The sequence below is a fragment of the Corvus cornix genome, chromosome 2, assembly GCF_000738735.6.
Source record: "Corvus cornix cornix isolate S_Up_H32 chromosome 2, ASM73873v5, whole genome shotgun sequence".
Lineage (NCBI taxonomy): Eukaryota > Metazoa > Chordata > Aves > Passeriformes > Corvidae > Corvus > Corvus cornix.
Genome location: NC_046333.1, coordinates 32,272,032 through 32,299,346, shown reverse-complemented (window position 1 = coordinate 32,299,346; position 27,315 = coordinate 32,272,032). Strand labels below are relative to the sequence as shown.

At 40.6% G+C, this 27,315-nt stretch overlaps 2 long non-coding RNA genes across 2 annotated transcripts; one reads left to right on the top strand and one right to left on the bottom strand.

Annotated features, from left to right (window-relative positions):
• Positions 1-2,322: 2,322 nt before the first annotated feature.
• LOC109144526 lies at positions 2,323-22,242 on the bottom strand. Its single transcript, XR_002045334.2, has 4 exons — positions 22,157-22,242; positions 9,298-9,465; positions 6,272-6,413; positions 2,323-2,567 (listed from the first exon to the last, which is right to left on the bottom strand). It is a non-coding gene; the product is annotated as an uncharacterized LOC109144526 (long non-coding RNA).
• On the top strand, positions 10,989-26,791 carry LOC104688949. The gene is made up of 3 exons (XR_751713.4): positions 10,989-11,233; positions 24,697-24,997; positions 26,355-26,791. It is a non-coding gene; the product is annotated as an uncharacterized LOC104688949 (long non-coding RNA).
• Positions 26,792-27,315: the final 524 nt, after the last annotated feature.

Sequence of the window (27,315 nt, the reverse complement as noted above, 5' to 3'; positions counted from 1 at the left end):
TCAACCCAGGTGTAGCACCTTGCGCTTGGTCTTATTAAATCTCATTAGATTCCCATGGGCCCACTTCTTGAGCTTGTCCAGGTCCCTCTGGATGGTATCCTGGCATCACTCAGCTTGGTGTCATCTGCACATTTGCTGAGAGTGCACGCAATCCCTTTGTTTATATCATTAATGGAGATATTAAATAACACTTGTCTCAATAGGGACCCCTTATGTTGCTGAATAATTCTGTCTAAAACAATAAAATAAGTTTCTGAATTTCCAGGTTAGCACTGCAGACTTTTAATCATCAACGTGATTTTTCAGTTGCTGGGGAAGAAAATACTTTAAAGGATAACCATCAAGGTGGTTGGATAAAATGACAGTGAATAAGGGAGAAGTCTAGTTCATAATACTTCTGCTAAATCTCTACAATAAAAATTGGCCTCATTAACTTGATAAAAATAAAAAAAAAATGCTTATAAACACCCAAATTGTCTCTTTAACAAACAAACGAACAGTGTTTCCTTCTATTCCCTTCTGTCATCAAACACTGTATGTAACTACAGAAGGCACAGGAGTTTCAGACAGGTTTGATTTTTCCAGTAGATAGTGTCCCTTTAATGCCAAAGAATCAGACCTTTAATTAAGCTGGAGTGAGGCATGGAGAAGTTTGCTAATAAAGAGAGGACCATAAGGAACTCCAGCTTCTGAAGGGAAAGATAAAAAGAAAAGCCTGAAGGAATATCATTAGCCCCCAGAACCTAATCCTTCCTTTTAAATAAAACCCGGATGCAGACAACAGCTAATGTTAGAATTTTCAAAAGCAGAGAAAATGGTCCTTATTTTTATGTTTATTGACTTTTAATTACCTTCCTCTACAACCACACCTTTGCAAACCTCGTGTTTGAGATGGAGCATGAGACCTCAGGTGTGTTCCTACAGCACCTGTTGTCTTTGAGATGGCTTATCAAATTGTTGATGTGGACAACTGGTACTTGACAGCACCTTCAGCTACAACATTTGACATGCTCATACCAGTTTCCCAGTTTCCTCCCTTGTTACATAAGAACAATTGTTTGTTCTTGAAATTCTGAACGTGCTGTCACTACCAGAGCATGTTACTTGGAATTCCTGGGAATTTCCAAGAATTAACTGGAATTTCCAAACACTAGGCAAATATTTGTACATAAGGCAATGCACCAAAATGGATCAGCTAGCTGATCATCAGCACTTGGAAGGATTAATATGCAAAAATCAAGTCAAATAGTCCACAGAACTTTTCATTCAGGGTGGTTGCAATTTTATTGCTTGGCAATTTGGTAGTCTATAAATACACACAGTATTTCTATAGCGCACATTTTAGCTACTATACAAAATTTCAGACTTGGGATAACGGAGAAATCTCCTGAGTTAGAACCTGAGAACAGTAAGATCTCGTCTGTGGTGGCATTTTAGAAGCTGCATGTTGTGACAGCTCTATGAACAGATCCCTGCACTGTACACAGGCCCTCAGAGGGCAGCATAACATTTGTACCAATCTCATTTTAGGACTAAAACATAAATTTTGCAAAAATGGTTCAGCATTAATTTATGTTCCAGAAAATCAGACTCATAGAATTATAGAATGATTTGGGTTGGAAGTGACCTTAAAGATCATTCCAAATCCCTGCCATGGGTGCATAAATGCCTTTTGAATATACATTGTGAGATATCATATTTACACCAAGAGTCCATTTGATATTTTAACATGCAAGAAATTGTCGTTATGTTTAATACTTGTCTAGCTTGACGTACCTTGACACATCCACAGCAAACTTTTTGCATATTTGTATCCTCTGTGACATCTCTGTAGTTCAGAGGATAAATTGTGGCAAATCTTTAAGAATGCCAAAGCTTTTCTTTTTTGTAAAGGAATTCATGCATTAAAATGTAATAAAAGACTGAGGGATCATCTTCTGACTCTTCAAGTGTCTAAACCAGGTACCTGATTTGAGAGTTGGGCCTTCTTATACACCCACTAAACTATCCATAGGAAAATTCATAGCCTATGAGATCCTGCATCTCTAGGCTCTTAATTAAGGCACAGAGGATACATATATGATTAATTTATTAAAGAGTATCCAAGGAGGGGCCATGAAGATGGTGACCAGTCTAGAGGGGAATTCATGCAGGGAGTGGTTGAGGTCACTTGGTCTGTTCAGCCTGAAGGAGACTGAGGGGAGGCTCATTGCAATCAGCAGCTTCCTCACAAGCGGAAGTGGAGGGGCAGGCACTGGTCTCTTTCCTGTGGTGACCAGTGACAAGAACTGAGGGAATATCATGAAGCTGTGCCAGGGGAGGTTTAGGTTGGGCAAACACCAGAGGGTGGCTGGGCACTGGAACAGGCTCCCCAGGGAAGTGGTCACAGTACTAAGCCTGACAGAGTGCAAGAAGTGTTTGGACAATGTTCTCGGGCACGTGGTGTGATTCTTGGGGTGTCCTGTGCAGGGCTGGGAGTTGGACTCAATGATTCTTGTGGGTCCCTTCCAATTCAGGATATTCTGTGATTCTGTGATTCTTGTCCATGCTGATACCCATTTCTCAGACTGGAACAGATCAAATTCTCAAGTTATTGGCAGTAAAATATCATCTCTATTTCTCAATTATTTTTATTAATTCATTTATCTCCTGATAAGGTAGTATACAGTCTAAAAACTTGGATCATTTCTGTCTTTCATTCCTCTGCAGAAGCCAGCAGGGCGCAGCTTAGGCATTGTGACATGAAGTAAAATCACAGCAGTTGCAAGCTGAGTTACAAGCTGAGTTGCAACTAACAAATTCAGCCTCTTCTGTTATTTATACTAATAGTAGGGGTCATGTGAAATGTCTGACCTGTATGTGGGATGACAACCAGAAAGAACTTGAGAATCTCTATGCTCACACACATCAGTTTTCTCCAAGACTTTTAAAAAACTCTGCCTTACCATGAAACAATCACAAGGATTCCCACATTCCTTCTCCAGAACATATTACTTTGAGAAAATCAGTATTTCAGGCCTTGCAAAGATTTTTCCTTAAAAATCAGAGAATTTACATTTCAATTAATGATTTGGAAAACTCAATTGATGAGGTAGAAGGAGAGGGTTTTTGCTGTTTGTGGTCTCTTCAGTTGTATACATGCAGCCAGAGTGGTTTATTCCTTAAGAAAACTAAGGGAAAGGTCATGTTCACATGGGTTTTGTCACTCTGGAAGTGTGTATAATCTCCTCAGTACTAGAAATATTGCAGTTCCCAACAGTACTATAGGAATTTCTGTAATGGATTTCCGTCAGGAAAAATCTCGCTGTAAGCCTTTTTGTTGCCATATTAACAACACTGACAAACAGGTTTTTCTACATGTCTTTGGACAAGAAGTATATGATTTGTCAGTGATATTTCTGATATTTCTGTAAGCAAACAAGCTGAAATTCATATGTCTTTAAATAAAATAATGGGCTTCTTGGTTTTTTGTCTGGACTTACATGCTTATGTTTTTTATATGTACCAGTTGATCCTCCCCCTAATCTTTGAGCTCAGTGGCCAATTTCCATCAAATGTCACAAGGAGTAGAACTACAGAGCTATTAAAAGAGAGAGAGAGAGACCTTACAAACGTATTCACTGATAAGAAAGCTAATAATTCTCCTTTCTGGCCACCAGAGAATTCAAATGGAGCAGACTGAGAGGGAAATACAGAACTACTTGTTTTCACTTGCAAATCATGTAAAGAACGAGACAGTTTAAGGCCCCATGAGTCTGCAAGGGGTGGCTGGCGAACATATGGCAACATGGAAATGGGCTTCTAATGCATTCAGCTGGGCTATGCAGTTTCAACAGTAACTGCTGGAATAAAGTCCTACAAGACCAAGATCCGGTTCCTAACAGGGGTGTGAAGATGGCTTTATTGGCCATTCTTGAACACACTTTTTACTGTGTGCAATGCAACTAGCAGCGGTGATGCAGTTGCAGACACATGTCTAAGGCATAACTTCTTGAACTGGTTAAATGAAAATGTGATTCATTGGCAAACGTTTTTGTCCTAGTGGCATCTCCATGACTGAAGAGGAGTAGCAGTTACCTATGCATTTTCCTTCTTACATGTCGGGTACTCCAAAAGAGACAGACAGGTAAGAGAATGTCCTGGTATTTTATTGTTTGCAAGGAAAATCTAACAGTAAATATGGCAGTTAAACAGCTGCAGGGATAGAAAAGTTTTAGGTGAGCAGTAGCTTTCTGGAACAGGGCTTGAATGGACCCTTCCTTTTCCTGTAAAACTGCAGTATAAAAGAACTAGACCTCTGTGTTATATGGTGTCAGATCAGATCTCTGATTTGATCTCAGACATGGAGTAAGGTTGTATAGAATGGCTTTTTACTTGCAGATCTAGCATCTTGTTTTATTTTTATGTTTTATTTGAAATTTTTGTGTGCTAATAATTAATTATTCCTAGCAAGGTTTCAAATTAGACCTGTATTTTCAATAATTTGTCATCCATTTTAGACATTATGAAAACGTTGCTAAAATTGTTTTGTTGCAGAATGCTAAAGAAAAATTATTTCAAATACTTAATTTAAAACATTGCTAAAATGGCCATGGGAAATCTATCAAAACTGGCTATCATAATGATTTTTTTTAGAAGAGCATTTGTTTTTGTAAAAATACTGTTTCCATTTAGCAAATTCCTTGTCTTTTTAAATTTCAAATAATTCTAAGACACTATGAAGAAAAAATTGAGACAAATCAGTATTTCTATGAAGAAAGATCTCTTTCAAAGCACTGAATACAGGAAAGTCTACTGATATAATTGATTTTTAACTTTCAAAAAGCCTTTGACCTTACTGCCTACAAGAGGCTACTGATGAGATCAGTGCTGTGATCCAACTTCTGCTTCCATCAGTAGCATTCTTTACTCATGTGACGCCCCATTAACATTAAGAGACCTATCAGTCTGCCCCCATGAAAGAAATTGCAGTCAGCTCCCACAAAGACACTGAGAGGGTAGTGTATGATAAAATGGCACTGAGACCTGAAATAGTGTTTCTCACTCTAAATGTTTCCTTGTTTTCTGCTACTTGCTCGATTTTCTTTTGATGTTTATAAGCCCTTTGGAGCAGAGACTGTTTTCCACAATGCCTGGCTGTAGACCAAGCAACAAGCTGGTTGTGCTTTACGGACATATATGAAATGTGGGAGGTGCGTAACTGTCTGCAGGAACTGGGGCTTCTTTGTGCATCACATCATGCTGCCCCACACTTCTGGGTCTATAACCATAGAAGCAATAAACTCTAAAGGATCTCTCATAATTTGAGAACAAAGTGATACTTAATTAAAAGAAGAAAAAACAAAGTGTGACCCTTTTTTTCATAGTTCTTTTTACAACAGTGTATAATTAGTCTGTGGAACTTGCTATCTAAAGATACTCCCAAGCCCCAGTTTTGAGGGCAGTGTCAGGAAGCTTGGATTACGGAAGGGCATAGTTCATGGTAGGAATGGAGTAACTTGTCCCCTAGCTAAGAACAGACCAAGTGCAGACTGAAAAGGTGCCTGTTTCATTCTCTATAGCATACAAGCTATGTTGAAGCATTGCCAATAAGAGTATCATCCCTTTCACCTCCAGGAAGCAGTAATGGAGTCATCTGGATCAATGGCAATGTAAAATTTACTGTGACTGGAAAGATCACTTCTTCCTAGAGTCTTATTTTTTTCTTTGAGTGTGTTCAGGGCTAAAAACCTAAGAAAAAAACCGAAGAGACTTGATGGTAGCCACAACTTTTCATGCTCAAAGGAGAAGTTCCTCTGAAACCTGATAGGTTCCTGATTTACATTACAGGGGCTCTGTCAGATATTTTTAAATTGTTTTATCTTTTCTTGTGTAAAGTTTTGTCAGCATCTCTAATTCCAGCTCAGGACAATACAGGCAGAAAAAGGGATGGAGGCATCTCCTGGCATATGCTCAGGTAACTGGCACCTGCAGAGTAAGCATGACATGCTCCAGATACCTCAGATTTTTATTCACTTCAAGTACAGTTGATCAAGTATGTGTGTTATCAAGTATGTCAAGTTATCAGGACAGACATCACTTGATCTGCTCTACTGCACATCCACTCAGGTCTCTAGCTACCCAGAAATCCCAGACAAGAGACCAAATTCCTGGTTTTCTGTGTCAACAAAATTTAGGGGGTGAGGGCAAGAAAGGACATGCATGGAAAGAATTAAGATATGTGAGTGAACACCCAGCTTTTTATGAAAGAAGGGATTGCTCCTCCACTAACCACTACAGTGCTGTTTGTCGCTGAGTGCCTCTCCAGCTCCTGGGACATGGCACAAGGGCAGAGCCATGCAGCACTGCCAGTTCCAAGCCTTCTTCACCATGCTCCATGCATGGTATGGCCCAGCACCTTCTCCCAGTGGCATCTGTGGGACAAGGAACAGAGTTAGGAGTGTGGCTATGGCAGAATTGTCTGGATGAGAACAAGGCACCAGGGACTCAGTGATGAAAATGCTTGGAATTAGCAAGGCAGCTCCTCCCTGCTTGCCGCTCTGGTGTAGCCATTTCCTCCTGGCAGTATCCCTCGAAGCAATTCCCTTGGGATTTCTGTCTTCCCATGTGCCATACACCCTGTGTGTCAGTGCTACACAGGTGAAAATGGCCACACAAATAACTCATTAATTGGCAGGAGAGCATGAAATGCTGAGAATGTGCCTTTGTGAAGGGGCAGAGGAAAACCTTTAAAAACTGCCAGTCTAATGATTATAAAATATCTATCTTTCCTCATTCTTGTCTTTATATGCCTTATTATTATTTATAACAAAAATGACCAAATGCTTGCTAAGTTTTATCCAGTCCATAGAAAAGAAACCATTGCTCTTCAGAACAATTTATCATTTTTGAAGTTCTAGTTTTACAGGTTTGCAAATGTCACTGCACATGACTGGAGACTGACAGACTCTAACTAATAACTTTACTCATGAGCAGTCCCAGCATACCTCATGCATTCATTTCAGTGCATAGGTATCTACAGAAACAAGGTCCAATTGTCCTGGAAATCCATGTATTTTGTTTATTTATAATTCATTATGTCTGAGCCATTGTCTCATGTCTGTTGTGATGACACTCTCATTTATTTTTGAGTGGAAACAAGCTGGTTTAGATTTTCCTTCCAAATATTTTGTTTCCAAATGCTTCTCTATTCTTGTTTGTCTTTTTAGGTGTCATCCTGACATCTGTACTCTGAAAAATATAACCTTCTCAGTCTGAAATGCTGTTCTTGCAGCTAAAAGATTTCATAATAACATTTACCTCTGTCCACTAAACATCATACTCTTATTTAAAGAAAGATTTTACAAGTTCTTGAGTATCATAAGAAGAGTCTTGAGTCTCAGTTTAAAAGCTCAAAAACTTGTTGCCCATATATGTGGAGCTTTACTCTGTGTTCTGAGAATCTACAGTCACATCTCATTTACAATAGCAAGATACAATGAAATAACCTAGGAGGGGTATTTTGCCTGCACTTCTTGATGCCTTGGCTTTTGTTTTTTCTAAAAATTGCAAAGGGTGAATTCAGCCTGTAGGTTTTGTAAGCAATAGGGATTAAACCTAGTTATAATTTAATTCAAACCGTGCTGAAGTGGTTGCAAGAGGAAGAAAGACACGATTTCCTCATAGTGACACTTCAAAGAGAAGTCTTAAGTCGTGTAAATCTGGATGCTCCAGTTCTAGCAAGGGTAGGAATCCTCTGTGTGTATGTAATCAGCCTTCTGCCTAACAGAGCACTTAGAGCTTCCATGGCAGCACTACAGGTTACACAGCTCCTCCAACACCAAGGGGGATCATGGGACTTCACTCACCATTTGTGAAGACCAGGTTCTGCAAGCTCTTGGGAGGGTTATTGGGCAGAGTCAGTTGCTCTGGCCAGTCTTGATCCCTACAGTCATTTCATAAAAATGCTGGACTTTTTATATTGACAGTCAGCTGTTTGACTAAGTTTTCCTGAGTGCCTTTTGGACTGTTCAGCCAGCTACTTGTGCAGCAAGTATGCCAGGTATTTTCTGTTTGCTGGCACAGACATTTTTCCTGTGGAACCTTACATGATTATTAACCAACAGAAGGTTGGTAAGAGGGAGTTTCTTGACATCTATCCAGGATCTAGGTGTTACCATAACACAAATGGTCTTTAAAATCAGTATTTCATGCACTTTCACTCCGTTTTTACATCTGTCATTATGCATGAACTTGAAAGGTTCTTTGTTTGCTTGCTTTACTGAGAGTCTTTGGCAAGACATGGACTTCCTGTAAGACTCCATGGTCCCAGGACATGTGAGCCCTCAGGTCACATAGCACACAAGGTGTTGCATGTCAGGCTCCATTTTCAAACACCTGCATCAGGACACAACAGCTCCTAAACACAATTAACTATCCTCAATAATTCCCAGGTCAAAGATTCCCGTCCCCTTATTTTTCCAGTTGCTCCAATAACATTGCGTTGATGTCCAGAGTGCTTTTCTGCCTTCTTCAAAGTAATCAGTGTTCAGCAAACACCAACCTTGCTTCTTAACCACGAGATGTGATGCTACCTCATGCTGGGAAAAATATATGGCACATGCTTAGGAGCGCTTATTCACACAGGTACCTAACCAGATGTCAAAGCGATGAGTAATAGGGAGACTCAGCAAGTTGCTAATCAACTATTAATTGTGTGCTTCAGTAATTAGTCTCTGCTGAAAACCAGTTCTCCACAGGCCACAATTTTAGGATGGAAATGGCGCGTTAAATGAGCAGCACATAAAGATGCTGTGGTTAACCTTGTCAGTCAGTAGATGGCTCTGTTGCTTCTAGCCATCTTCAGGGAACAACTCTGCATTGCCATGGCCAAGGAGCGTGCCCTTCCCCAGGGATGCAAGGAGCCACTGACAGTGCACACAGACCTTTCCACTTTGTTGTTTCCAAATGGTTCAGTTTGCAGACAATATTGTTCATCTATTTATTTTTACGAAGATATTTGTTAGTTCCACAAAATCTTTGTAACTCTCTGGTTGAGCAGTCTATCCATTGCTGTTTTATACAGCTTAACTTAAGTAATTATCATGTGCTCTTGACATCACCATAATTTCACAGCAACAGACTACAAATGCCCCACTGTGAAGGAACTGGTTGTTTCAACTGTTTGGAAGTGGGCTGTGAGTTTCTTCAGTTGTGTATTCATAGTCACTGTCCTGGTTCCTTCTCATTCTCACCTTGTGGCCTAGCAATTGTGCGAGTGATGGGTTTCCTGTCAGCTTAAAACATGGCAACACTTACCTCACCAAAAAATTACAATTGCTTCATTGATTAGTCCCAGTAGTGAGAATGAATAAGCACAGAGTTCAAGCTACTCTTCCCTTCCAAAGAAACAGTCACACCAAATTGGAATTGCAGGAGACTGCCAGGGCATCAGGAGGAAGCTTGCAGTGTTAGACTCTCTCTGTTCTGCAGTTAAAAACAACATTTCAGTTACCCAGAAAATCTATTAATGAGTTTTCTCATGCATTAAATGACCACACAAAACCCTCTTCCCCTCTGTCCTAAAAACACAAGCCAGCATGAAGCCAGAAGAGCTCAGTGGTGGCAGAATTTGCAATGGGAAAAATGAGATCGTATTGGCTGCAGTGGAAAGAAATGAAAAAGGAGACGAGTTCATTCTTTGGCAGTTGTGGGAAAATGCATCAAAACTAGCAGCAGATGTTAAAAGTTCAGGAAAAAAATAGTAAACACTTTCAGATGCAGGTAGAATAATGTTCAGAAGGTGGTAATATTATCTGAGTTCCTGGAGCAAGGAAAGCAGATCCTGTAGGCAGGATCTGCTGTCCTCTGAAAGTACTGGGAATGTTTTTATGGGTTTCAATAGCCCATAGAGCTGCCAAATGTCATGCATTTCACTCAGGCTAGTGAGGACCTTCTCACGCTGGCCTGGCTTTCAGCTGGTTTCTCAGGCATTCAGGCTGGCAGTGGGAAAATGTGTCAGGATTTTGGCTTGTAGTTCTGTCTTTGGACTGTTAGGGGCCCCCATGGCTCTATTCCTATGTAATCATGACCTGTCTGTAACTGGAGTGTGGCCCTAAGCAGGGGACCTGATCCAGGGCAAGGGTACCAGGATAAAGGTTCCCAAGCTGACACATCTGTCATCAGTGATGGCAGGACCCCCAACATTTTGCTCAACAGGTAAAGTAGCTTCTACCTCTAGAAAGTCCAAGTCAGAGCATCCACTGCTTTTCTCACCCAGCAATATCTTACTCATTCATCATCCTCCTGCACTGAAACCACATGGGTCTGATGTTCTCTGTGCTTCCCTCCTGATGGTACTGTCAGCCTTGGCAACCATCTCTTCCCATCAATCCCCTTGCTACTTCCCAGCAGCATCCATCAAGTAGCGCTCTCCAGAACTGCACTACCCCACACCTCTGCTCTGCATGGCTTAGAGTAATGTGTGTTGCCTGCTAGTCTGAAAATTGTTTGCAAGCATGTGTAAAATTGCACACAGGGAGTGTGGCACCTTTTGGAATCACTGTTTCATTCCCAGTCTGGGGCAATATAATGAGGACAATAATAATCACAAAATCAAAGAAACAGTAGTATCTGAGGCCCATCAAATTTTCAACTTGTGGAAAATGCCTGCAGTCAAGGAATGGCTGCACAGCATGTGGAAATGAATGGCCAACGTCTGGAACAAGATAGTATTTATACTGCCATAGGTTTCATATTGGATGGCAAAAAACATAAAACAGATTGAAATAACAGAGGAATTTATCTAGAAAATGCTGCCTTACAGAGCTATGAGAACATGGAATGTTAAAAATCCATATTCAGTGAGGGGTGAAGGGAGATATTTAACCTTTCTTGGACTGTACACGTACAAAAACTTGTGTTAGATGGTTACAAGCTTTAAAGCAGGCTGACCCATTTTGCTGTTTAAAATATTCTGAGACTTCCATGGAGACATATCTGATGCCACCTATATATAATGACCTAGATTTTAAAAACAGTTGGGAAGCAGACGTCTGGAAATCTGCTGTGAATTTTAACGTTTTCCATGCAAAGATTGAGTGTAAGCTGGCAGTTTAATTTCACTTTTGAAGGACCAAAATGCTGTTAGGACTTCCTAGTTATATAATTAGGATTGTCTTGTTTGGAAGATGACCATGAAGTGACAACAGAGCCATCCTTTCCCTGCCAGATTCCTGTCCTACAGGACGCTCAGGTAAGCACAGGTCTAAAGTCATTGCTATCTCATAACTGTATGGTTGTCTGTGTGCCATATCTTAATGTGCTTGTCAATAAATGGGTGTCAGTGTCACAAAATTCACAGGCACCACTAGTGCCTGCTGCCTGAGTTCTCACAGTGACCAACTAGTGAAGCAGTGAAGAGAATTAATTACTTTGCCAACATGAAGGGCTGAGAAGAAAACCGACATGTGATCAGGATGAAGTAATTTACAGGATAGTTTCCCCTCTCCTCAGATTAACAGGCTTCAGTCTGCACGTTTTTCTTCCAAGTTGTATTCTCTGGAGCTCACTCAACCATCCAAAGCATGGACTATGTGAAGTGGCATTTCTAGAGTTCAGCAGGCAAGCTGCCAAAAGAATGTCTTCTACTCCTATTTTAATGTGAATTTCTATGAGTTGGGGAAACTAAATCAAGCAGTCATATGAAAGGGAATTGCTGGCAGAAAATATTTGGGGAAAAAAAAAAAAAGAAAAGGAAACTAAAATGTCCCTTTTCGTATTTTAAATAGGAAAAAATATCCCAGAGCCTCCTAGGCTCAGGGATCCAAAGGTCAGCAGAAACAATAAGTAGTAAGCCTTAAAAAAATTAATAATCTAGTAGAGGGGAGAAAAAGAAAATTTGTAAAAATAAGCAAAAGCAAGTTAAAGGGTAATTAGTGAGATAAATAATACTGACTTCCAAAAAAATATTTCAGCTGACAGCAAGGGGACACAGATATGTTTTTGGTGGAAGCTGACCAAAGATAAATAAAAATTGGTCCATGGGAGCACAATTGGCTTGACATTAATTGTCACAGTTCTTTAAATACAAGTTTTGAGATCATGAAAACAGTCGTGTGATACTACTGAAAGTGCTCATTAAAATAAAGTGGGCATTTATGCAGACTGCTAGCAAAAATTTCCTATGAAAAGGTTTGATTGGAGTTTGTTCTTCAAAACCTCTCTGCACAACTTTTGGAGGCCAGAATGCACACAGAGCCAGAGAAAAGTAGGATTAACTATGCACTTCCTCCCACAGATTCATCAAAACCTTAGTGAATCACATTATAATCACATTATAAAATAAATGCTCATTTTAATCCCCTGCAAGTCTCACAATTGCTATCCCTGTTATACAAACAAGGATGACTCCAGACACAACAGTTATGTCTTGAGAAATATCAAGCTAGATCATCTTTCACCAGAGCAAATAAAGGCCAGAAAAGATAAAATACTGTGAAATTATGTTATCCTTTTCAGCAGATGTCGAAGAAAATTCTGTGTTATAGTAGCAATACTGAATTAAGTCAGGGCTAAATACTAAAGTGGTTATTGTTGTGCAGAGTGATACAATGGCAGACATATGTGCAATGAATTGGAACATACCAGATGCTTGCTCAGATGAATCTTTGCAAGAGTTAAGTCTAGTGCAATAAATTTCAGAGTTTCAGCTTCTCAGAAGAACTTTGAACTACCTCTCATAAACAATAAGAAGAGTCTTGCAACTCTTCTTACTTCCTGAATGCAGTCCCGTTAGTATGAGACGATGTTCTTTGAGTCTCTTGAAGTCCAGTATCAGAGGGGACTGCCATCTGTTTTATGCTGGCCCCATGGCAGAACAAACTGGTTTTGGATGAGGCAAGCATCAAGGGCATTTGAATGTCAACTGGAAGGACCGGGTGGAAACCCTGGGCAAAGGAAAGCTTGCAGCGGTGCAGCAGACACAAAGAGTCTGAGTAGACGCCAAGAAAAAAAGCTCGGGATGGACAGAAGACTAACGCTACCAGATGCTTTAACATCACCTGAGTAATATCAAGTAATTTTCACCTAACTGCTCTTTCTTACAACTGCAGCACAAAGAAGCTTTGCCAATGCCTCCCATTCTTAACTGCACTTTTGCAGCGGAGAATTTAAACCTCACAGAAGCCAATATGGTACTGCTAGCAGAAGAATGGATTTTGCACATAATTTTTTTTAAATGCAGATTGAACTAAGCTTTTTCTGTTGTATACTGTGATTTCCAGAAATGACTAGATTTCTAGAAATTGCCTATCTTTTATACCATTTTTAATTAAGAATAACTCAGGTAGTAAAAACATATAGCCACTTAACCATCTCATAGCTTGCAAAGTTGTCTTCCCAACAATTTATAGTTCATGTCCTCCACAAACATGGCAAGAGTCAATCCCCAGAAGTTAAATGAACCACATCCTCTGTGAATATACCAGCCCCCAACCATCTGCAGAAGGCCTGAGAAAATAGAGCTGGTAGTATAACCCAGAAGGTCAATAAACTGATTCTTTCAGATCTGCACTATTTTGGATTTGGAGATAAAAGCCAGGATGTGAACTTTCTGAGGCTGTTGCTTCTGTATGTAGAGTGTGTTCACAAACTTTCTAAAGACAATTCAGGGCTATGTTACTCTTCAGCTTTTCACACTTATTTGATATTTCCTAATTACAATTCCCCTCAGTGACAGGATGATTGAAATTCCTATCATTCCTGTTGTAGCTATTTTGCAGGCTTCCTTTATCTACATAAACATTTCCTGTTCTGCTTTCTCATTCTCCCCCACTGTCCTATAATGGCTTCCTATTGTCATTTTTTTATCCTTTCTTTCACTTGAGTCCAAATTGGTTTTCACTGGTGACAACTCTGTCTGTGGTATTTCTTGGGTTAGAAATACATCACAGCTTCTCCCCAAGTGAAGAGGTTTTTTGTGTGCTACTAAACTCTTAAATATGTAGTGTAATGTTTAAAATTCTTGACTGCATCTTAATTTGACCAGAGCTACAGCACAACTGGTTCAAGTTCTGCATCTTACCCTTTTGTAATTTTTACTCCTGGGTAGTTTGTTATTTACAGAACACCACAGGTGTAATTTAGCTACCATATAGGTGCTGTATTTCTCTGTGATTTATACTTTAGCACTATAATGACTTACTATGGAGCCTGCAGTCTGACTGAGATAGTTGTAGACCACACAGCAAAAACCAAGGGAAAGACCAAAGCTGAACAGCACCAGTATGAAAGCTAGTTCATTAAAGTCAAGTCTAAGTCAAGCCAAAAAAAGAGGAGTCTTGAGGAGGTTCTTAAGTCTTCGTTATGTGGAATAAGAGATGCACCTGAGGAAGGTCTGGGAAATGAGCCTGAGAGATGTTTGGCTATCCTCACCCCCAGTGCTGTGCTCTGACCAAAATACCTTGCCTCCAGTGACTGCTTCATCCCTCTCCTACTGGTCTTAAATCATACTAGTTACTTTTACAGCCTTTGCTTCTCATCATCTTCTTTTCCAGACATAAAATTTATGAATACCCCCAGATACCACCACTGGCCCTGTCCCCTTACTAGCTTTACCAGTCCCTTGGTTTTTCTCTGCCTCCCATTCTGGATATCATCATCATGTGCACTTAATCTTCAGCACGTTTTGCTGCCAATCACCCAAACCTCCCCTACACTACAGCCCAAGGGATTCTCCCAGTAACACTTAAGGGTGCTTTGGGCTCTCCTCAGTGCTTTTCATTTCAAAAACGTAGAAGCCTGGTCCTTTTCCCTTCCCTGAAGGCCCTTCATGAAATACAAGTTTCCTTCTCTGAGATGCTGAGTGACTCCATCCTGTACACCTGCAGATCCTGTTCCATTAGTGGCCTTGGTTCTCAAGTAAGAGTGCTCCTCATTAACTCGTATGCATTCCCTCATAATTGTCATTATTGTGTGTGGCCACTACATAAAATTTTCTGCCCTACTAAAACAAGTGGGCCATTTTTTAGGGTTCTGCATGTTGCTTAAGAGGATGATGTTGTAAACATGGCTTCTCCTACATCAAAGAATTATGTGGTTTCATCCTCAGCTGGAATGTCTCTCCAATAGCTTTTGTCTTTTGAGAAATTAGTAGATATAAGGTAGTTAAAATAAGAGACAAGGGAGATAATTTAGCAGGAAATATATCCCTACTTCTGTTGAAGGAAAGTTTAGAACGGAATACGGGATATAGAATATAGAATATAGAATATAGAATATAGAATATAGAATATAGAATGTAGAATATAGGATAGTTCAGCTGGATGGGATCTAAAATGATCATCTAGTTCAACTGCCTGACCACTTCAGGGCTGACCAAGTTAAAGCATGGTATCAAGGGTTTTGTCCAAATAAATGTCTCTTGAGCACTGAAAACTGTGGCGCATCAACCATCTCTCTAGAAAGCCTATTCCAGTGTTTGACCACCCTCTTGGTAAAGAAATGCTTCCCAATGTCCAGTCTAAACCTTCCCTGGTGCAACTTTGAATCATTCCCATGCGTCCTATCACTGGATCCCAAGAAGATATCAGCAACTTAAAGGATATGCCTTCCTGCCCCTTCATCATCTTTCCTGTCCTCTGGGCACATCCAAGGATCTTCACATCCTTTTTAAGTTTTGGGGCCTAGAACTACACAATATACTCAAAATTAGGTTGCACTAGCTCAATACAGTGGGATAATTGTCCCTCTTGACTGGTCAGTTGTGCTGTGTTTGATGCACTCCAGGATGAGGTTTGCCCTCTTGGCTGCCAGGACACACACTGCTGACTCCTTTTGAGCCTCCTGTCAACTGGCACCCCCAGGCCCCTTTCCATGGGGCTGCTCTCCAGCCCCTCCTCTCCTAGTTCATACTTGTACCCAGCAGTACCCTGTCCTAGATGGAGAATCTGGCATTTCAGCTGGCTAAATTTCATCCCATTAATCATAACCCAATGTTCCAATCTATCCATATCCCTCTTCAAGGCCTCTTGTCCTTCAAAACAGTCAACAACACTTCCCAGTTCAGTATCATCAGCAAACTTGTTAATGGTGCTTTCAACTCCTGCACCCAAATCATTTATAAATATATTGAACAGAACTGTCCTCAGGATTAAGCCCTGAGGAACACTGCTGGTGACTGATCTCCATCCAGACATAGCCTCACTCCCTACAACACTTTCAGTTCTGCCCTCCAGTCAGTTAAAGCCCGAGTAAACAATATGCACCTTGCAATCTTTTCTAAAAAAGAAAGCAATGATCTGCAGGTTTTTTTCTTTGCCAGATGAATTTCTGCAGCAAATGTGTGTTTTTCCCACTCTGTCTCCTCAGCTGATCTGAGTTTCACTTCAGTCATGATAATTGCATCATCCCCTTTAAGCCAAGTATCCTTGGAGTGGTAAGGAGGGAAATACAGTCATTAATGGGATTAAACCCTTTCCTGCAGAAAGACAAAAAAAAAAGATCATTGTTCTGGTTTAAAGCAGGTACTGAATGGAGAATCACTAAACTGCAGGGAGATATGTTCTGAGCTGTAAGTATTTGCCTCTGCAGCTCAAGAAATGCATAGCTGTACAGTGGACTGGTTAATGCTTCTGAACAGCTTTCCGGACAGTTTGAAAGATGGAATACTCCCATCTTCCATTTTAGAAATAGGCACAGGGATGGATGCCCCAGCCCCAAGAAGCAGGCTGGATTAAGACGGAAGGTGTGTAAGATGGCTCCATGGGTCTTCAAACACTTACCGGAATTAAGTATTACCTGGGTGCTGATATTCTTCATACTCTCTTATACATAATCTCTCCTTAGCAACTGATGGAAGAAGGGGAAAGTCGTGATTTCCTTGAAGTGCTGCACCATCTGTCAGCTCTACTCATCTTTTCTTCAAACTTATTTTGAGATAGCTTCTTTTCTCCTTCTGACATTCTCTATTCCCAGGCTTGGCTATAGTTGGATGATTGTTATGTTCAGTTACAGATTATGAGATACATGTAACTGTTCACTTTAGAAATCTGAGGGATCTCATCAAGTGACATCCCATTGACGCAAATGTTGACAACTAGTTTTCCACGAGGGGATGTGAAGCGAGGAAGATAACCAATATGATTCTCTCAGATATTTCTGCAGGGAGTGCAGACACAGCATGACCCCATTGATCCCAGATAGCTTCTGTAGAAAAGCAGTCAGATCTGAAGTTCACTTGTGTCAAGAGCTGCTGATAAACCTTGCAGACTTTTACCAGAGATAAGAGAATTGTATTGCGCAATGGCCATAAACCATGCTAAGAAATGTTTTTGTTCCTGCGAAAGCTGTGAATTACTGAATCTGGCTTTTTCATACTTTCCCTGAACTTAAAAAACACAGTGATTAAACAATGCAATAAGTATGATTCTTTTATATTTAAATGTGATTCTTTTCTTGAGTAACATCTGGATCATGTATGTGGGAAGAAATTATGTATCTTTTAAAACTCTCTGTCTGTTCTATTAATTTTAACCTTGCAAGGACTGTTTTTTGGCTTCTAAATTTTCTTCTTGCTGTTAGTAGGACTTTATTTTAGGGTTTTAATTTTTTTCCTTCCCCTCTGCAGTCCCTCCAACAGAGCACTAAGGCTGAAGAGGTTAAATTGACAAAAAAAGGCACATCCTCATATAATCAGGATGCTAAATCCAGCTGAGCAAAGCAAGCAGAGTGCAGATGCAAGACAGAAATAAAATATGCAGCAAACTCAGAAGTGAAAGAATAAAGAAGTCAGTATGGCAAACAGTGAGAAACTAAACAAACACACTGAAAACACAGCCCACGAGAGAAGCAAACACGCACCAACTATAATGAGGAAGGAAAAGTCAGGCTCAGGCCATCCCCACTCATTGGCACCACATGAAGAGAGTCAGCAAATGCAAGCTGTATGGGTTTCTCTGAAAACAAAGGCTTGATTTTCAGAAATGGAATTTTCTTCTACCCATGAAGCAGCATATCGCTTTTTAAAAGTCAATCTCTCCAAAAAGCCAAGGCGAATACCAGAATGTTGTTTAGTGTTTTGTCTTCTGGGAAAATGTTTATCCACACTAACTGGGGTAATTGTAAATGAATCATTATAAATTATCTGTGGAACTTTGAAATTTATCTTTTGCATTGTGTCATGTTCTGGCAGTAAAGTGAAAGTAAGTTAATGCTGGCAGTTCAGGAAGAAAGCTGCAACAGGAAACATCAGGAAAAGCTAATGCAGTGAGTAGCTACTCACAGCATAATTTACAATATGTGGATGTTACATACGCTCCTGGAGCAAGATGTGCACAGGTACTCACATGTGTGTATACACAGACACACCTCTGCCACGCAGACACTGAGGCAAGGGGCAGAAGGACTGAAGCAGCAATCAGCTTAAGTGCTCTGAGCCAATGTTCACACGTTAGACCTCTGTCCCAAGCCCACCCACACTGAGCCCTTTTTGTTCACTTTTCTAGTCTTGAAAAATGTGATGAAGAACCCTGGGAAAAAGCTAGTGGTTTGCTAAAGCTCTCAGGGGTTGGTCTGCTTTTTTAATCCTTTGTTAAATTTGATCGCAGCTCAGAATTCATTCTTTTTGTGTTTTGCAAATTGAATTAAAAATAAATAAATAGCTAAAAGGAGCTTGCTGGCAAATTTATTTTATCTATGTGTTGTTATAATTCAGCTAGCAAACACCAAGTTTTTCAAAGGAGAACAGCCAGGGCTCAGGGCTTAAAAGATCAAAAAGCTGAAATAAGGGAGCAAGGAGCTACATCCTTTGCCACCAGCCCAGCATCCATTACTAAGATTTTTATTACTAAGTCATACAAAGGCAGCAGTGACAAATTATGAGCTCAGGAATATCTCATATATCACATAGATGGAACTAACAAAATTTTAAAATATGTGTCATTTTAAAGGGTAATGAATAAAGATAAATGTGTTTTGTTCCATACTCCAGAAATGAGCAGATACTCAGAATGGGGAACTGAATAAACCTATCATTTCACATCACTTTCAATTCTTCTACCATAATTTTCCCAGCCAGAATAACTTAATGGGAAAGTGACACAGGTCACTGATGTAATAAAAAGCTGAATGTCAGACGGTGAGAAAAAATCCTCAGTGGCTGCAACACTATCAAGAGTATCAGAGGCTTGGCTTTCCTGAAGCCAGGGCTATCTACAACCAGCTCTCACGGCATTTGCACTGGGGGAACTGCTGGTGCAAACGAGGCAAAGAAAAATGAAGTTCAAGTAATGGTCTGTTTCAGAAAGGTGGAAAGGTCTAAGCACAACAGACTCCTCAGCTTGACAACGTAAATTCTGTGAGGGCTCAAACAGAAAGGGGCAATTACTGCCTTATGCTCCAGCTCTAATCTTAAATTATAGGATAGTTTCCTAATGAGGGGGAACATTGCTGGAGACAGCTGTGGTGGATGGAAGGGAACACTGCTGTAATTACAGATCCTTACACACCAGTGACAGAAGTTCCCAAACTCCAAGGGGAAACACCTTCATAATGTTTGTTTCTGCAGAATCAAATACCATTCTCAGTTTGCAGTGGAATAGAAACGTTCAAGTATGTAAGCTTAAAATTGGATTGCAGCCCTACATGATGCATGTTAGGAGCTGGACTGCATTGGCAGAGGTGAGTTAGTGTGCTGGGGTCTTAACTTGGGCTTGGGTACAATAACAATGGTCAACTAGAGAAATGCAAGATTTGTCAGTGGCACTGTAGAGAGAGAAAACAAAGAAAACCAGCAGACAAGTCCTAGGCAGAACATCTGATATGGCAAAATCAGAACAAACTTGTTCCTTTCTTTCAAGATGACTGCTGGGAGCGAGGGCGTCGAATGTTTCATACACTTTCTTATTACAAAGAGCATGTTACTGGACAGACTGAAAAAACGATTCTTGGGGTTTTTTTTTGCTTTTGTGAGCTATGCAGTCATAGCAGTTTACAACATGGGGTCTGCAGACTCCCAGGGTTCCACAGATCACTTTCAAGGGCTGCAGCCAAAATAACTAAAGAATAAGCTGTAGTCTAGTTGCTATTCAAGAAATCTCACTATTCAAGGGAGATATTTACTGTATGTCTCCAGTAAAGTTTATAGGGGCTAGAGGTGGAGAAAGAAATCCTTACAAATGCAAAATCATTGCATTTACACTATTACTATTACTATTACATGAGAAGAAATGGATGGTATTTTTCCAATTTGTACTTCCATGGATGACTCAGCTACTACTAGCATGATACATAACTGTATTTTCAGAGTATCTTTGCTTCAGCCAGTACACAAAACAAGACCTGGTTATGTAATTAGCAACTGTTAAATGATTTGTGTTCTACTGGTTGTTTAATGGGGCTTCACCCTTTACTGAATTCTTTTGTAGTGAAGGAAGAATTTTTTGTTCCCCAAGATGCTTGTTTATTGGCATTTAACAGTATAAAACCTGAGTATTTCACAAGTTTTTTTTTTAAGGAAACCTGTGAGGTTAATGGATAAAAAATGGGGAGAAAAATAAAATAATCTTGGCAACCAGTGTGAAATATTAAAACCTGATCCTTTTAAGCACTTGATGGTTTGTTTTTTTTTTTGCATATACAAAAATCATAGCCCGCATTGACTTCAGTTACAGCTCTAACACAGCAGTTTCTCACATCAGGAGTCACACTGATCACCAGGGAAATGAGGAGCTTCCGGGTAAATGTATACAAGGTTTGCCTGGTACGCAAGGAGTTCTTGAGCAGTGGGACAGAGTCCAAGGCAGCATTTAAACCCCAGGGGCCATTTATCCATACCACATCTTCTCTTTGCCTTCAGCTTTAAGTCCTGTACTTCTGATTGATCCAGTCCTTACCTCCACTCTGTAAACTTCCCTCCCAGTCCTAATCTTCTTGCACAGCAAAACCTAGGCCCTAGTAAATCCAAGATAAGTTGACCACAGGCATCAGCCCCATGTACTGCTTGTTTCTTGGACCAGCACTGTTACCCCTCTCCCTGTCTTAGCATCAGTGTTCCCACTGCCTTTCTCCCTTTCTCCTGTGTCATCTCAGCCAGGTTCAACCCCAAGTTCTCCTTGTGGGTACTCCCCAGCTCTGATGGTCCCTTCCAGCTTCTGCCTTGCACTTTACTTCATCACCAGTGTTCTCCCTCATCCCTGATTCTTGTTTAAAACTTTCATCCTTCCTCCTGCCACCTCCAGGACCAGTTTCCACTATTCTGAGTCTCCTGCTGTGCAGCAGCTTCCCCTTTCCTCCATAGTGCTAGCCAGGGGAAGCTGGCTGAAAACCAGGCTGTGCCCCTCTCTCAGTCCAGATCTCAACATTAGGTGTGACCTGCCACAGAGGCAGCCTTGTAACAACCGTATGGGGGAAAAAGTTATCTTAAATTTGGACTGGAGTGTGCTCAGGGAAGACAAGTCATCAGGGAGGTTAGCTGCTAAAACTGTGAAGGTTTCTGTTGAACATTTGTGAGTGACAAACCTTCAAGGGCCTCCCTCTGACTGAGTGAACTGTAGCTGCATTTGCTGAAGGAGTGTAAAAGAGAGAGCTCTTTCAGCAAGACCCCTTCTCCCTCCTCCCTCCTCCCCCCAGCCCTCCTGGCTGCAAAGGCCAAATCTCCACTCCAAACGCCTTTGACCTGAACAAGCCTTTTAGGCTGTGTCTGGAAAGTACAGCCACGACTACATAGGTGTACCTAGTAGAGCCAGACAGCTCTGAACAGCTCAACTCTAGGAGCTGAATTCAGAAGAAATTGTAACTGGTTGTAAACAGGGCTTTGTGAGGTGTGCAGACAATTTTAATAGTACCTGGAGCCACCAGCCTCACCTACAATAACTGATTTCATTTGGAGAAATCTATACAAAAACTGTTTTGGCACAGCCTACAGTAAACAAGCTTTTGTTTTATCCTCCTCCTCCCCATGTTAATTGTGACAGATACAGCCTGACATCATTGTAATCTGGGAAACAGATAGTTAGGAAAGGAATTGCAGCCACACCAGCATCTAGCTTTCATCTGACTTCTTTCTGCTCTTTGATCTTTTAGCTGGCTAATTATGAAGCTTGAATCAGAACCCTGCTAAAATAGGTTGTGCCTTTTTTCCATACCTGTGACCCTCAGAAAGAACAACCAGTGTACTCACGTTCCATGAAAAAGGCTTGGCATATGAGTCCTCCAGCTCTGTTCATTTAGGTGACCATATAAATGTGTGCTGTGTTCTACTACGGACCCTCCTCTTTCTGCATTGCCTATTTTAAGATGAATCGAGGGGACAAAAATTTAAGCCTTGACATCACATTTTGCAAAGGAAGCAAATGTGCTCCTCCCTAAATCTAAATGAATGGCCTTTTAAGGTGACTGCTGAATTAAATTCCTGTATGATGAAATCAACAGGCATGAGAAAGTTCTTATTTCTGAAAAAGAAAAAAGCTGCAGGGGAAAAAAAAACCAACAAAAAAAATCACCCACTATGTGATTGCAGGGCTGAGAGCTGAATAGGAGCTGTTTACGCTGACTCAATGAAGATACTTTACTCAGCTTTGGTAGTAAGGCAGCTTCACAGGCTGAAGGAAAATGGGGATATACATATTCTGAGCCTGCTAAGCTTCTCTAATGTAAGACATGTGCATTTCATTGAAGTCCTGAAATACCTCACTTAGAAGAAAGATGATTGAAACCCCAAGCACATCTTTCTGTTTATCATACATTACATATTTCTGACATACTTTGAGCAGTACTGTATGCAGCCAACATCAGTCTTTATGCCTCTAAGGTATTTCTGTGAAGACCTAAAATACCCTTAAGACAGAGTAAAAATAATCTCATTAGGGGAATGGGGCACGTCTGGACATTCTCAGGACAGAAGCTCTACCCAAGCACAGCCTGTCGTTTTACATTTGCAGGGGGAAATCACAGGGAACCAAACCACCATGAAATGCAAAAATTAAACAGTCTTCTGGCAATCTTAAAAAAAAAAGAGCCAGAGACCTCCATGAAGGCCATAAATTTTGTAGAGCTCAGGAGGTCACTAATGGTTGATTGACACCACTGAAGCACTTTCCTCTAATTTTTCACAGTGATATTGCAGAAACATGAGAATACAATGGACATGAATTCTGGCTCCAGTCTTTTACCTCTCCTTATACCTGCTCCTCCAGTGTAACCATAAAACCTGGGTCCTTCCTCTATATCTTCCATTGTTGGGACTTCTCTTCTGGCTGGATTGTTGATAGAAATAATAGCTTTAAGGCAGGAGAGGTCCTTTAAGGTGTTGGTATTTTTATTATTATTCCATCATCCAGAGTTGCTTTAAGTAAGGTTAGACCAAACAGTGATAAAACACTGATGTCTTATCTTAACTGTTCTCAGTGTTGCTACAGGCAATGGTGCTACACCAGAGATAACTGAATGTTAGGGGAGGGTGGCTATTTTAGACAAGCCTACATCTGCAGGAAGGAAGGGAATGTGACACCTCGTTACAGATTTAGTTTTAAGATAAATGAAGCAGAAAGCAATGATTTTCCTTTTTCAAACATAATTCCTCCTCCTATCACGGATTTACAGGCAGTAAATTAATTACTTGGGCAGTACAAATCAGGAATGGAGAAGGAGATGAATGATGGCTTGAAGACCTTTCAGAGGTGAATCACTTCTATCATAACAAATAGGGGAACACTGCAGTCAAAGCTACTTTCTGTGTCATAATCTGGAGCTAACCCTGAACTGGATGTCTCAGCGGGGGACCTGACAGCACTTCACCCTTAATTTCTCCTGTCTCCTTTGCTCTCTGTCTACTAAATGAATTCTGAGTTTTGGACCCTACATATATCTTATCCATAGCAACCACAACACTTCCCTCAGATTTGCTAAAATGCAAATCTTGAATTTAGATGAAAGAAGATGGATCTTCCCCCCATACTCTAATTCTGAGCTTGACTGAAATGTAGAAGCAGACATCTTTGTCAGCATCAGGGCTTCCTGGTGGCCCTTCCCATCTTAGAGCCTCCAGACTCTGCCTTAGCAACCCATGACCTTTGCTAGCAATCAGTGGGAAAGCGCTGAAGAAAAATTGCTGAGTGATGACTCACTCTACCACAGCTTGGTTGCTCTATCCTTTTCTAATGCTGCTGATGGAAAGATATTTTCTATTGTGAGAGGCTTGTTTTCCTGCTCCATAGGAACAATGATCCATAAGGATTTCCTGAGGAGTGACTTCTCCTTAGAGTAAGATTTCTTGTCTCTCAGCCCCTGGAAGACTAACTGAATTACCCATTACCCAGTTACTTATCACCTTCCTGCTCCCTCTTGCATTTTCAACACCTACTTTAATGCAGAGGACTCCTCATTGGACACAGGCACTGGGGAACAGGGAACTAATGAAAAACTCTCATAAATCAGCAGAGGAGGTGGAAACATATAGGACCCACTAGAGGAGTCAGGGGCCCCATGTGGAATAGAGCATGGGGGATTGCACTTGGAGTTGAGCAACACAGTCCTGGCTGTGCTGGAGTGTGAACTCCAGCTTGGAACAGCTGACCCTGATGAGGGTCATGGCAGTCTTTCTTCTCTGATCAGAAACAGCACTTGGGGCTTCTTAAGAAAGCAAAGGCACAACAGCAGTCAAGGTTTATCTGTTTGGGCAGAAGTCCCAAAGCCACTACATTCTTCCCCTTTTATTTACAGCCTTCAGTGACAAGTCCTCTCCTCTGATGGTTGCAGACTGTAATGTTCCACTGCAAGCACAGCTGGCTGTTTGGGGTGGCTGACACGCAGAGCTGCACCTGCTGGAATAGATGCTAAGAAAAGAGATGTGTTCTGAGAGATACAAAGGCATTGTCCGATCCGTGATGGATTGCATGGGCAAAAGACTTTGTTAAGACCAACCTGTGTGACCTCCTGCATTGACCATCTGCTGGCTCCTCGTTGGGTGACAGAAAGCCTTTCAATATGCTACCAAACTGATAGAAATTACCCTGATCTGATGGTGAGTATTGGTAAATATGTGTGTGTGTGCCTTTAGATTGGTGGTGTGGATTCCACACTGCATAGCTCTCTATTGTCCCTTTTGCTACTCCCAGGAGGCTGGGAGAAGCAGCTGTACTGCAGAGATGCCAACCATCAGCAAAATACAGCAATTGTTTTATGAGTTTAATGCTATTTATCTTCTAATTTATTTACCAGAGATGTATATAATGCTCAATGAAAGCCAGTTTGCTGAGCACAAAAGTCTTAAAAACACCCTTCAATTTGCTAATGTATTTTTCTTATTGAACAGATTTTTTTTTTTTTTAGAAAATTTAACCTTCATTAAAAAAAAAGAAACAAACAAGTGAGGGTGGATAGCTCAAGCAGAGAGAGAAGATGGCAGCAGGCAGCAGGTCAGCCAGGTCTCATCTTCTTGTTTTTAATTATTTGCCCCACCAAGGATGGGGCCACCGTTGCCCTGGGAGTGTATGGTCCCTGCTCCAAAGGCTCACATGCTGAAGGGTGAACGGTCACTTTGTGTAACCTATCTGAAGGAGCTCAGTCTGATCTCCAGACAAATGTGAGAGAGCTGCTGGCTTGGTATTTGCCAGCACAGGTATTGCAATCTCCAATGTGTTTACTGCAGATATTTGTAATGGCTGGGACCCCACGCTGAACACTGCCAACCTCTGCACCAAGTGGAATTAATTGCAGGATAGAGGTCAAGTGTGAAGCAGATAAGAGGGATCTAGAAAAATGACAGAGGTCAGACAGCATTAGATAAATGCTGATGAGAAAGCCTGCATTAATAGCAGTACTGTAGCTGTGTTTCCTGAAAAGAGAGCAATACATTCCCTAGTGTGGACATACTTCTTGTTGGCCAAAACACATTCTGAATTCCTCAATAATCAGGCAGGAAGTGGTAAAATCCATCAGACAAAATGAACAATGTGTTATTTTTTCCAACATTAAAAATATATTTTGGGTCATAACTATTATAGAAAAAACATTTTATGGGCAATCAGATTTATTTTTTCTGCCATACTAAATTTTTCAGTGATGTACAGCAAGTGGAATTTCTGTACACAAAGATGTGTTTCAGGAGCTTCGTTTCCATCCAGATCAGTACTTTACCTAATAGGTGCATTACTCAAAAGTACTCACTGCTCTTCCAAAAATTTGCACAAATAGAAATTATGTTTTAGTAGCTTCCCAGTCAAGTAACCAGAGAGAAAAGCAGAATTATAATAGCCATGAGTTTTGTGCTTTGTGTAAACAGCTGGAGTTAGGTAATTTCTGATTTATTTTTGTCACTTTGTGTGATTTTGTTTATTTTACACCATGACTGAAGTCAGTGTTGACTCTGTACACAACAGGTCTACAGCCTTGTACCTACCTTGCCTTGGTTGGCTGTTCTGAGAGCCTCCTACCAAGATTTCCTGTTGCCTCCATTTTAGAGGAGCTCTGTCTTTTCTCCAATGAGTGGAAGTTAGTAAGACCCAGCAGATGCTGCTGCCTGAGTTCAGTCAGCAGAGTAACACTGTGATTCCTTCCAGCTTCTTTGCTTGTACATCGAGAGGAAGGAGGATGCTAACTTCATAACTTCTCCCCATTGTGCCCCAGAGGTTAGGCACCTTGCCATACACAGATGTTATCAAAAAATGGAATCATTTTATAAATAAACTGTGAGTTAACAACGGTCTACATAAATGTATGCTTTGGTTCGAGACTGATGTATTCTTTGAGAACATTCTCTAAATAAACTGAATGTTTTCATTTTATACTTTGTTATGATTTATCACATTGTGGTTTATTTAAGGCTTTCAATACTCTCTCTTCCATTTGCTGAACTTTAGATATGGAATTAAAACATGCTTGACTGCACAGTCTTCCTTTATATTCAAAGAAGAAGCCATGTAGCTATCACAATGGATTAAGACATCCTACATTAAAACCCTGTCACTTTTGCAACTGCATTTATGCAAGAAGACAACAGTAGCTAATGGGTCCATCTAAGACATTGAGTTGAATGGACAATTTTTTCATAGCTGTGGTAATCACGAATACTCTGAAAAAGGCTGCTTTGCCAGTTGTAGCCAAGAAAATTGAATACTGTTCTCTTGCAAAAAATGCTCTGCAAGTATTCAGCCATCTTATTCCATTACATGCCATTACAAAAAACAGTGACTTGTTTATTCATTGGAAGTTCATGCACATACACTACATCTTTTGACAGTCCATAAATACTGCTTTAGCCTGTTTACTGTCAAAGGCACAGGCTCAAGCTAAGAACTCTTCTTAAGGATTACTTCTCCATTTGTCCAGTATGGACAGCCC